Raw genomic sequence first — 12,869 nt, forward strand, 5'->3', positions numbered from 1 at the left:
GCCATTAACTGTTTACTTAATTATTGTTTGCTCAGGAGTTTTACAGATTTGTAATCCTACTGCATATATAATGGTGTAAAAACACAAAATTTTTCTCACTGATGCTTAGAATGAGAGCATTTTTCTGTACCATGCACTATACATATATTAAGGAATGAGGTTACTTGTAACTCGAATGCATTTATCTACAATGCCCCATAGGTATTGAATGAAGGAAGCTAATGAAGGGGAAATAATTGCGTTTGGATTAGATACACTTTTCAAAGAGTAAAGAGATGTTAAGTCATATGAGACTTACTGTGTGTATATTTACTTACTAAATGGTGGCTCCTGTCAGGCAGGCATCACACCTGCCTGGAAGCACAAAGTAAACATCGGTTGAATGTCTGAATGAAAAGGTCCCCTGTGGGACTACTTCCTCACACAGCGTAGCCAAGTACAGGGGGTAAAGTATTAAGGGAATCATGAGACAATGCAAAGAACTTCCAAGCTTTGTTTCCAAGTGGTTTACTAAGCTGTCGGCCTGGGTCGGCCAGGTTCATCTCTCAGAGACTCGGATGGCCCTCTTTGGAAGAAAGGCTTTTCTATTCTTGTTTTTCTCCCTCCCTGCCTGCCACCTCTTCCTGCCCTTCTGAAAAGAAGCATGCCACACAACAATGAAGAGGTTTTCCACATTAGCCTCATTGCCCGCCAGCCACTTCTCTGTGTTTAAGTCTGTTTACACAGTCTCCTTGGCAACATGAGGTAGAAGTTGATATTTTTTGTATCTCTGACTAGCAGGTTTGGTTTTCCCTTTGTCTGAATCTTATCTACCTCACACACTGAGTTTTTCTACTGAGATTTTTTTTTAAGTTTTAAAAAGAAAATCATTTTCACTCCCCAGTATTTTAGCAGTATCCCATTCAGACATCCAATATTTTAGAGGGTTCTTAAAAAAAAAAACCTTCAAAATTATTAATGAATAAAACATTTCTTCTTCATTAAAACTTGATAATATTTAACTCTTCCCAGTAATTTCAGTAGTTCTGAAGATCTGTGCACACTCTTGCACCTGATGCCTTCATGTGATGGCTTGAGGGGGCCAGGGACCATGAAGTAGAGAGAAAACTAAAAACCCTGAGTGGGCATCCAACTCTTCTCTCCCTTTGTTCTGTGAACCAATCAGTGGAATTACTGAGCAACCATGGGCACTTTTTGGCATACAAATATACTTATTTCAGCTATATTGTTCTGAAGTACTCTGGGCAAACAGCACATTTGTCTTTCCTCAAAACCCAAATTAAATGTGGGCCATAGAGAGACTTGAACCATATTGACACTCTTGACTAGAAGTTTCTTCAGTAGCAGGTCACTGAGCAATGATGACCAAACGGTAATCCATAAAAATGTCTATTGAAAGATTAAAATTAACTGGACAGGTCATTCTTAACCAGAGGTGCGCATCAGAATTACCTGGGGAGCTTTACATGCATAAGTCCCACTCTGGACTTAGATTCTCCTGTATGGAACCAGGGCATGCATATGTTGAAAATTTGCCCAGATCATTTTTGTTTAAAGTGCCAGTTAATAATCAGTGACTTAATGACAATGGCAATGTTGAGTACCTATTATTTGCTAAGGTCTTAGATTGTTTTCTCCAGTTATACTTATAATCTCTTTGTAATGCATATATTATACTCATTTTCCAGATTAAGAAACTGAACCTCAAAGATGATAAGTAAATTGTCACATAGTGATAAAGCAAAAAGGTTAACTCAGCCTAATTCCAAATCCTATTTTCTTAACACTATATTAAATTTCCTCTCCCGAAATAATAAAGTAATACTTAAGAAACAATTCTCTGTATTCCCAATTTTTATTCTGCTAAGATGTTTTAATATTCATCATAATGTCCTTTTAACAACTTTAGCTAAGGAATTGTTTCATAAGTCGTTAAATCAGGATACAGAACAATGGCTTGGTTTGAATTACTTAAAAAATATCACACACACACCCAAAGGTTTTGAGAATAGATAACTAGATCAGTTGATTTGGATATTTACTTCTTAACATAGCGTCAGCACCTTTCTTTGAAACAACTATTGCTACTTATCAAAATACGTTTTTCTTCCCCCAACTAAAATCTACAAGATGAACATCAATGAGTCATTTCCAGTAGAGTTACCAGCCTTCCTTGTCTTAAATAAGGTCTGGATAGATTATTAGACTGTGAAGCCTTTTGACCCACATAAGACATTATAGTTTGTCAATACTCTCAGTGTTTAAATGATTCTTTGGCAGTTTTTACTACCTATCATACCAAACCTCTCAATCTCAAGTTTGTGTGCCCGACATGCACCAAGTCAAACACTGAGACATCAGTGCTTGGAGATGGAGAAAGATTTATTTGAATTGGCCAAAATGAGTAGATGGGAGCCTGGGTTCCCTCAAATCTGCCTCTCCAAGAACAAAAAGTGGGGGTTTTATAGAGCTAAGGGGCTTTGCAGGAGGACCTTTGGCGAAACAAAGGGGTCCCTCCCAGTAAGCCCCTGGACAATCTGACTTCTGGACTTCAAGGGCTGCTGAGGGCCTGCCCCCGCCATTGGGTGATTGCAACCTCCGAAGGCATTCTCTTTCTTCTGGAAAACATGCTCACAAATTCTTGACACCCCTGAGTCACCCTTCAAGTAAAACAGCAAATTGGTTTAATATCTACAATAACCCTCAGGTAACCGGCTTCACCGACAATGTGAGAAAGGTGTTGCACTTATTCAAAACAACGGTAATATTAACACTGACTTTACATAAAAAAAATTTTAAAGCCATTTTTAAAAGCCTGAATATTTTTGGAGGAATCATCTAGAATAGTATTTCTCAATAGGGTAGGAATGGAGAGAAGCAAAATACCTCCTCTCTCTCTCAGCGCCTTGCTGGAGACTGGCAGGGTAGGGCCCAGGCCTTTCCACCCACTTGAGAAGCACTAAGGGTTAAGAAAATATGGAATGGGGTGAATTATGCAAATGGACAGTACCAAGACTGAATTTTGAAAATCACTGATGTAACAGGACACATTGTTTTGATTTTAGCATTTATCCCAAGTAAAGGTACTTAAAATTTTTGAAACCCGTGTTCTGTTTATTTCAAAATGTTTTGAGAGTATTTACTCTTAAGAGTACATGGGCATTTCCAGATCAATAAGCCTATTTTCCATTTGATAGATGTCATAATAGAGACATTCCTAATGAGCTAATGCCAGCCCTGAGAGGTACAAGACCAAATGAAGTGATCTGCTTAAGTTTTCAGCATGGTGGTGCAGCTCTTAGCTTGGTCTCCTTCAACAGTCGTTATTTTATTTTAAAAAATTCATCTGCTTATAAGATCATGAAGAAAAGTGGAAGGACCCATAATTCCATCTCCAGAGCAGTGAAGTTTTGTGAAAGGTGGTTTTCATCTTGCATTGATTTCCTGGAAGGTATTGTAGCAGGACACAAAGGACCCAAGGACACAGTACTGTCATAATTGGCAGGCTGATCACATCTTCGACTGTGCTAGTCATCCTGTTCTCACCAAATGTTCCTAGAAATAAAAATCTATTTTGCCCCTGGTGATATGCAATCAAAGTAAAAGACATCACGGGGTGTAGATTTGTTTGTTTTGAAATTGCTTATGGCCAAAATGTTACTTTACAATGAATAGACAGATAATACAATCCCTTCAAAACCAGAAATGCCTAAAATGCTCAAGATTATATCCAGATCTTCTCTATCAATAGCCAATAGTCCCACCTCAGTCTTCATTTGGTTACAAATGCCAGTCCATTTATGCCCAAACTATATATCACTCAAGGGAGATTTGAATGTATGTTGTTAAACCTAGGGGAAAAAATGACATATTTATTATTGCCCCCAATAAGACCTCAATAGGGAAACCTTAAAATCAATTTCAAATGACTGTGGAAAAATGCACCTTATAATTGGTACTTTATTTTTAGTCACAATCTGGAACATTCAGTTCTCTCAGTATGCCTTAATGTCATTAAAAATTTCGAAATTGTTATTTATCCATCCTTTGGAATGTGTTTTTCTAAAAATTCTGTAAATATTTTTGATTTGATATAGAACTAAGATTAAAAAAATCAAGTGATTTTTTTTGAGGGACTCAGAATCACGACTTTCTATCAAGTTTGAGATCAGGGGACATGCACTTACAAAATGTTGTTGCAACATTTTATTGAGAATTGGGCATAGCTGAGATAAGTTTATTTTTGCCTCTGAGTCTATTCCAGGGGACGGTGGAAATAGCATTGAACATGAAGTCAGAGAACCTGTATTCTAATCACAATTCTACCATTAATTACGTGTTAGACCTTTAGCAAGTCACTCAACTTCTCTGCAATTTGGTTTAATTCTTGATCTCACCTTTAAGATGAGGGCTGGAGGAGATAATCTCTAAGTTTCTTTTCCCTTGTAAAATTCTGTTATTCATGCATTTTTATTAGAATTCTATGTGTAAAATTTGCATTTTTCTATTAACATATGAACAAAAAATTTAAAAGAGAGCTATAAGCTGGAGTGATTAAAATGTTTATCATTTGGATGTAGGCCAATACAACTAATGTGACATATATGCCCTGAGTCTTTTTTCCTTCATTTTTATAGCACCATCTGGTACTCGAGCATATGGGAGACTTTTTTAAAATAATCACATTAGTAAAATCTAGGCCTTACACCCATCTCTACGCGCGCGCGCACACACACACACACACACTCACCTTTGTTTGTGTTCTAAAGTTGCTTTGGTCAGGCTTCTTCCATATTCTGAGATTAAGCATTTCCAATCACCTGGCAAATGAAGTGAAACAAGGTCCATCTGGATTTGGCCCAACCTGGTGGTTAGGACCATGGTGAGCCTGAGTTAAGCAGTGCGCCTCGCCTGCGCCTGTTATGCTCTCTGGGGGCAGTGGGCCACTCCATTCCTGGCTTCAGAAAGCCAGTGCCCTGTGTTTGGAAAATTCACCAGAGCTCGAAGCCTTAACAGTTACGATTCTAAGGTACCAACTCCGCAGTTCTGCCCAGGAAGATGGCCAGATTCTCCTCCACCAATAGTCCATAGGAAACACCCTTGGCCTTTCCACTCCAGCGTCTTTTCACACTAAAATAACTGTTTCCCACCCTTCACATATTATGTTTCAGAAAGTGTGAGGAAAAATGGAAGAATCTGAAGCAATAATGGAAAATGCTCACTTTTTTTTTTAACAGAAATCTATTAGAATGCAAATGTTGCCAGGCCCTGGCCGCTGGATTGTGTTTGCATAGCTCTAGTCACGTCTGACCATTTTCCTTTAAAGTGATAGAATTAAAAACAAATTTAAAAATTTCTTCTGAGGTGTCATATGGAAGCCCATGAACAAATAGTCATAATTTTAAAAATTATATCTTCAAGAGAAGGCAAGCCTCCCGTGAACAGCCTTGGGGTGAAAGCGTATGCGTTAACCATCCACCTTCAGAAACAAATGAAGCAGCGTGACTTTTCCTCATGAAAGGTCTGTTTGGAGGGCAGTGTCGGAAACATACTCAGCTGGCAGATCTTGAGTAAAAAGGGAAGGTGCAGAGGGGTCCGCTCCTGAGCCGACTGACCGGCCCAATGTCTGGGCCATGCTGCTGTTATCTGAGGCTCTGGAACGAAACACAAGGAAGAACTACAATGAACAAAGTCTGTCTTAAGGACTGGTTGGAAGCATTTACAATAACCCATACTGAGTAAAACCCAAGGAGAAAAATTTTGTTGCCCTGTTTGACTCTGGCCAAAAGTATGATTACAGGGTAAACCCAATAAAAACAGGCATTCTTAGCTGGAGTCAAGGCCACAGTCTGCATATTTCAGATTTCCCCTGTTCGGAATGTATGTCTAAAGCAAGGTCTGGATGGATGAGCATCATGTGCTTGTAGCGGAGGTGTAACCACCCGTAACCAAAACCTGAAATTACAAAGTCTCTATCTGGAGCTCGTGGGTTTTTTTCCCTTCATTTGAACTTGTGTGCACACACAGCTTAAAAATTAAGAATTGCTTACCCAGGAAAAGAAGCACTCAAAACCTACTAAAACTCTTAAAAGAAGAGAGGTTAAATGAATAGCTATTTTGTAAACTAATCCAAAATAGGTCATATGGCCTAATGATTAACATCTTAGGCTGCTAAGATGACCTGTGGAGTCCTGGCTCGATTACTTACTAATTGTGTAACCTTGGACAAGTTGCTTGACCTCCAAAAATGTCAATTTCCTCATCCATGAAATAGATTTTGTGAAATAAAATAAGGTAATACATATAAAGCATTCAACATCTCTATGGCACAATGCATAACTATATATAATTATATTACATAATATAATAATATATAAAATATCATTGTAGCTTAGAACCTGGACATGATGTCTAAGTATATTTGGCATGATTTTAAAACTTTTTGCTTGTGTTTATCACAATATGCATCACAAGAGACCAGCAAATAGTGTGGGGAAGGAGTGATTAATTTTTAAGAGAGTCAACTTTATAAGTAAAATGAAAATATTAATGCAAGGACATGTCTGGTTTGGTTTGGGTTCTTTTGCTAAATTAGGTGGTTCAAGTGGGTCCTGTGCATTCATGGTTCTTTTCCAGGCAGAAGCAAACGTGTGTACACAATAAAGTCAGAACATGAGGAAATTTTATCTTCTCAGATTCCACCCTTGCCAAATTGTCCTCCCTGTTCTGAGAAAATCCCACTGCTCCACTTCAGATTTGCACATCATTCTTCCCAGGTGGACATTTGGCCTTTGACCATGAATTTTGTCACAAGGAAAAAAATGGCTTGAACATACTTCTTAATTCACAGACACTTAACGTGACCATGTAGTATGTGGTGGGAGTTGGAAAGCAGTATCAGAGGTATCAGGCATAGACCCTCCGAACTAAAGAGAAGAGGGTCATGTCGGGGAGAGAGAGCTGTGCATAGAATAGCTCAAAGGGTAGAATTCCAACCCTCTTCTGTGTGCCACTTCCATAAGACTGTGTCAGTTCCAGTGGGAATGATTCTTAATTTATACTGAATTTCTCTTTTTTGTGATTTTTTTTCATGACCATAACATATGGTGTGTATCCTAGCCAATTTCAGGTTGCTCAGTTATATTGGTTGCCCATTTTTAACACAGCCATTTATATACCTCTTTCAAGAGCCAGGAAGCTACCTTTGAACACTGTAAATTGTCCAATGGTCTTTGATTTACTAGATTCCTTATCACTTGGCAAATATATACACCAGACCTTTTCCAGAGAGTGAATGTATCAGTCTTATCCTCCAGACATTCCTTCCTTTTGTTCAACAAACCCCCGGGCTCCTGCTGGGACTCCAGCAATTCTTTCTCTGGTAGGAAGAAGCCTCTGGATTTCAGGAGCGCCCCCCTGTGGCTGCTCCACAATGCACTGATACTCTCTGCTGATTTTCCTGAGGCCGGCTGGGGTGGCACTCCACAAAGACCAAAAGCCTAACTGAAAATTGAGGTAGACGCTGTTCATTTAGAATTATCCAGCAGTAGGAAAACGCCCTGATCGTTCATCGACAGGCTGAAATTGACTAGCACTTGGTGTCAGAATTTTTTTTTTTTTGGTTTTTCATATCACGCACAACACTTGCCTCCTCAACTCCAAAAACAACATTCTCTCACAGCAATTGCCAGGGAAAAACATGAGGTGGAAAAATCAGAGTAACGTCTTCCCTTAGGGCGAGATTATACAGGAAAAGTCATTGGACAACTCCCAGCCTGGGCTTCATAGGTTGGCAGGAAAGACTGTCATTACCTTAGCGTCGTTGGCAAATTTAAAGAGATAATAGACCTGAAATGCTCAGAACAAGACCCTCACATAGTTGGGGCTCAGTCAATGATGGTGGTTAGCCTGGGGTCCTCTTCCTTTGCGTTGGCTCTTTCCTGATCCACCTCCCATTGCTGAATCCCAGAGCCCAGCAGCTACTTACTTTCTAACCCCCTGGGGAGACGGTCTGGAAGGCTTCAAAATTTCTACATAGGAAAGCTTAGAGGAAGCAATCTAGCTGGAATGTAATGCTTGCAGCTGCGTTTTCACAGCACTTTCCATTAAATTGCTCACATGTTCATTTTTCATATCTGAGAAGGGGGGCTGCTGATGTGGAGTTGGCCCTCCCACTCTAGAACCCTCTGCATTCAGTCATTACTCAGAAGTGTCGCAATCTGCCTGCAGGCTGTCCCCATACTACCTGCTTCCCTCTTAACATTGCTCCTGATCCAAGTGTTCCTCTCAAGGTTTTAGAAATATGTTTGTTTATCGAGCACTTAGACTCATCAGAGGGAGGTGCTGGAGCCTTCACATGGAATTCATCCACCACTTGAATATTTTTGATCTGTCAGGGGGAAAAAAGTGCATTAACTATAAATGTGCGGTAGAGTTGGGATCCCCTGTGAATGTGTTTTTGAGCGCACGGGCCAATCCATCACAAAGAAGAGATACAACACCCTTCAAAAAATATACGTAGTGCTGATGGCATGTTGCATTCCTTTGTTCATCTTCCTAGAGTGAGGTTAGGGGCGACAGGCTCCATTTGAATGGGCTTAGTCTAAAACAGGTAAAACCAATCCTAAAGCCACGATGTCAATACTTTTCTAATATTGGATTTAGACTTGAGAAGTTTTTCCACTTTCTTTTCATGAGTTGAAAATAATTCCAGTAAGTACTGAATTAGCTTAGTGTAAAGATGGAGGGACTTCCTTAGTATCCAAAACATCATAGTCACTTTACGTGGAAACTAAGGGCCGTGAAACGAGTCTTCAGTGTCGCTAGTCCTGCTCTTACTGACAGTTAGTAGGCACCTGTATCCATGTTTGTTGGTGTAATAAATGAAGGATTTGTCATAATTACATTATACATCTCTTCAAAGATCCCAGATTTAGGAAAATAATCTTAACAACTGTGGAATAAAGAGCAGAACCTCATTAGCTTTGCTTTTATAAAAATGAAGATGGCAAGAGATGGACTCTCCATTTCAACTTTCTCTTTCCAGTCTAGATAACTTTGCCCAAAGGCACAAATTTAGGGGCTGGCCCTGTGGCCGAGTGGTTAAGTTCGTGCGCAGCAGGTGGCCCAGTGTTTCATTGGTTCGAATCCTGGGCGCGGACATGGCACTGCTCATCAAACCACGCTGAGGCAGGGTCCCACATGCCACAACTAGAAGGACCCACAACGAAGAATATACAACTATGTACCTGGGGGCTTTGGGGAGAAAAAGGAAAAAAATAAAATCTTAAAGGGAAAAAAAGGCACAAATTTAGCCTCTTTTTTCTAAGCAAGCCTAGAAAGTCCTGAAAGACAAGGTATGGTTGATCCCTCTTTGTCTCCTGCTATTATAGAGTCATTGTAAGCCCCATATCTTAAAATCTCTGGCCCTTGGTTGGCTCCTGACAGGATGGATAAAGTGATACCCTGAGTAAATGTTGAAAGCGGTGTCTCATGCAAAGAACCAGTGGCAGCTGTTTTTCTAACATTTTTAGGCCTTTGACATTCAAAACGGTATTTACACCATTCTGTTTCCAGCGTGGAGCTTCACAAAGGGAGAGTCGAGCTGCTGGGTACAACCATTGTTCTTGTTAGTGGATGGAGCTTTATAATTATACCCTTTTTCTGCTCAGAGCACATGCCACAGGGAGAAGCTTCATAAACATAGGCAGCATGACAGGGACGATCCAGGATGATAACGAGATTACAAATTACACAAAACAATTTCCCCATTGATGAAGTAAGCTTTATTTGCAAATTTGAAAAGAAATGTAGACTTTTAACCCTCATGTTTTCATTTGTTTTCTAAAATGATATTTACAAAGAACTAGACAGGCCTACTTAAACATATTTGATGTTTTCAGTTCTCGCTTGCAGGGAAATTCTAGTAGACTCATTTCTCCTAAATATTCTCCTATACCTTCTCTCTCTCTCTAATCTACACACACAGGCACACACACTACTGGTCTTTTTCACTGCTTAAGGAAATGATAAGGCTTCGCTGCTATATGTAACAATGTATGTTGTCGAAATTGAAACATCATAGTCCCATTCTGTTTATTTCTTGGGAGTCTGCCCCAACATCAATGGCAAGCCATAGGAAAGAGACCAAACTATTGAGTGAGGTATTGCTTTATTTGTAGAATTATACTTTTCCATTTTATTTTTTATATTTTTTATTCCAAATATTCAACAACATAAATATATTCATTTTATAATTGGAAAAAAAAATACCTTCATCTATCTATTTGTCTAGTCTCACTGGATTTGGACAAATTTGCAGATGTTTATTATGAAAAAGCTCCCAATCCTTACTAGATATGGAAGGTGACGAGTCACTCTTGGAGTCTGTGGGGTCCTTCTTTAAAAGTAGAGGGTTCAGGGGCCAGCCCGGTGGCGTAGTGGTTAAGTTTGTGTACTCCGCTTCAGCAGTCCAGAGTTCATGAGTTGGGATCCCGGGCACAGACCTACATATGACTCATCAAGCCATGCCGTGGTGGCATCCCACATACAAAAAATAGAGGAAGATTGGCACAGATGTTAGCTCAGGGCCAATCTTCCTCACCAAAAAAAAAAAAAAGAAAGAAAGAAAGAAAGAAAAAAGTAGAGGGTTCAGCATGAGTGTCAGTGTCACAGGCTCTGAATTGGGCCTAAAATGGACCACCTGTACACCCTTCCTTTTCTACCATGTTAAGGATGGTTTGCAGAATTTGGAAGGACAGAAAGGTTATTTATATCTCAAAGCTGGGGGATGCCAGAAAAGAGGTGTAAGGGGAACTAATATTTATGACAGCCTACTGCTCCCCATGCTTTACTCATTGTATGTCTGTTCATACCTGAGTGGAAGGAATTCATTTTTAAAATGTGTGCCATTTTAAGAGCAATACACACATGGTATGTGTGTATGTGTATACATATAAACATTACTGAAACAGCATGCCAGGTACTTAGTAAGTGCTCAGTAAATATTTATGAACTGAATTATTCTAGTAATGTGGATTTATATAACTTTGTATATCTTATATATCTGTATATTTATACGAAAAAGTGTGTATAATTCACATTCGTGTACAAACATGTGAACGATAGAGAGATGGCTCCTCTGGGATTTGCTGAATATTGAGGATTTTTTTTCCTTCTCTAATACTACAGTGGAGTTCAATTCAAAACGCCTCTTAACCAATCCAAATAATGTCATTTCCCAGCTGTGGTGTTACATTGGGTCCAGTTCAAGTGCCAAAAGCTTAACCCAGAGGAAGCCAAAACAATCACATCTTGAACAGTAAGAGTATTTTCCACCCATCATCACTGGATGACACAGCGTCTCAGGGGCCTCCTCGAGCCTGGGGAGTCCTCGGCTCTGCCAGAGGCTCGGCTCAGAGCCTGCTGCACCATCAACCCTTAACAAGAGTTACATAAATACTCTGTCTCTGGGAGTACCCATTTCCCAGTCATAATTTATGACCATGAGGGCTTTCTTTCCCGAGCGTAATGCCATAACTATGTGCTCAAAATAATATCCTGGAGCCCCAACCACCATTAGATACCTTGAAGTTAAGCCCCATCGATGGGTTTCCCAGGCTCTTGACTTGGAGGTAACCACTGGTTTCACAGTTGGCTTTCTTATGAGCCTGGGACATTTGATTCGCATGACATCAGAGTACAGAAGAGGTGAAGCAATGATTACAAATCGAGAAAACTTTCCCTTCTTTTATTACATTAAGGCATTAGTTCGGTTTCCAAGGTACGAAGTAGTAATCCCCGTGCAATCAGTTTATTTAGTGAGGAGATACATACTGTAGGGGAGAAGTTAAAATTTTATTTCATTTAGCAAATTGGACTAGCCCCTTTGAAGACATAAGTGAGCAACAGAAGTCCAGATATTGAAATTCAGAACTTGACTTCCTCCCTTCATGAAAGAATGCACCAGCTTTAACTAGGAGGGAGGAGGGCTGTAATTTACAAGGCATCACAGTGATTATGTGCAGGGAGGAGAGTCAGGGACCTGAGTTCTAGTCCAGCCACATGAACTTTTGTACCATGGACAAATCACTTACCTTTTTATTAAATTTTTTTTTTTTTTTTTTTTTTTTTGCTTAGGAAGACTGGTCCTGAGCTAAGATCGGTTGCCAGTCTTCCTCTTTTTTGCTTGAGGAAGATTGTCGCTGAGCTAGCATCTGTACCAATCTTCCTCTATTTTATGTGGGATGTCGCCACAGCACAGCTTGACTATCAGAGCTAGGTCCGCGCCTGGGATTCAAACCTGCAAACCCCAGGCTGCTGAAGTGGAGCACGTTAACTTCGTCTCTAGGCCACCAGGCCAGCACCTATGACTTACTTTTTTAAAGCCTCGTTTCCCTCAGCTGTAAAGTAAGAGGTTGGAATAGATGTTCTTTAGGTCTCTTGGCTCTGAAAACATTGTAGCTCTAAATTTGTTTACCTTATAACAATAGAAAGCCCAAAGATGACCAAAACTAGGAAAAATCTTCAGAAAACTCAGTGACCTCAGTATGCACCACCCAGACAGCTAATGCTCAAATATGCTTCAACCAGCAATAAGAACAGTGATTGAAAAAGGGCCGTGTTAAAGATAAACATTAAAGAGCTAGCATTTGGGTGCTTCGCTTATCTTTAAAGAAACCTCCTTTGTGTTCCATTTTGTATGCTTGACATTTACTGACTGTTGTTTCCTTTTCAGATGAAAGTTACTGCTTTGTGGTTTTAGTCGATTTTAGTTGCAAACTTCACTAAATAATTTAGGAGCCTCCATCAAATTCTTCTTTTTTTTCTGCTATAATTTCATTAGAATTCATTTGGGAAACTATACGGTC

General features: G+C 39.7%; 1 protein-coding gene across 37 annotated transcripts in view; it reads left to right on the plus strand.

Moving 5' to 3' along the window:
• Nucleotides 1-12,869, plus strand: part of SLC8A1 (solute carrier family 8 member A1) — a 374,846-nt gene that overhangs the window by 245,957 nt on the left and 116,020 nt on the right. The window lies entirely within an intron of this gene.

Source organism: Equus caballus, chromosome 15, assembly GCF_041296265.1.
Source record: "Equus caballus isolate H_3958 breed thoroughbred chromosome 15, TB-T2T, whole genome shotgun sequence".
Taxonomy (NCBI): Eukaryota; Metazoa; Chordata; class Mammalia; order Perissodactyla; family Equidae; genus Equus; species Equus caballus.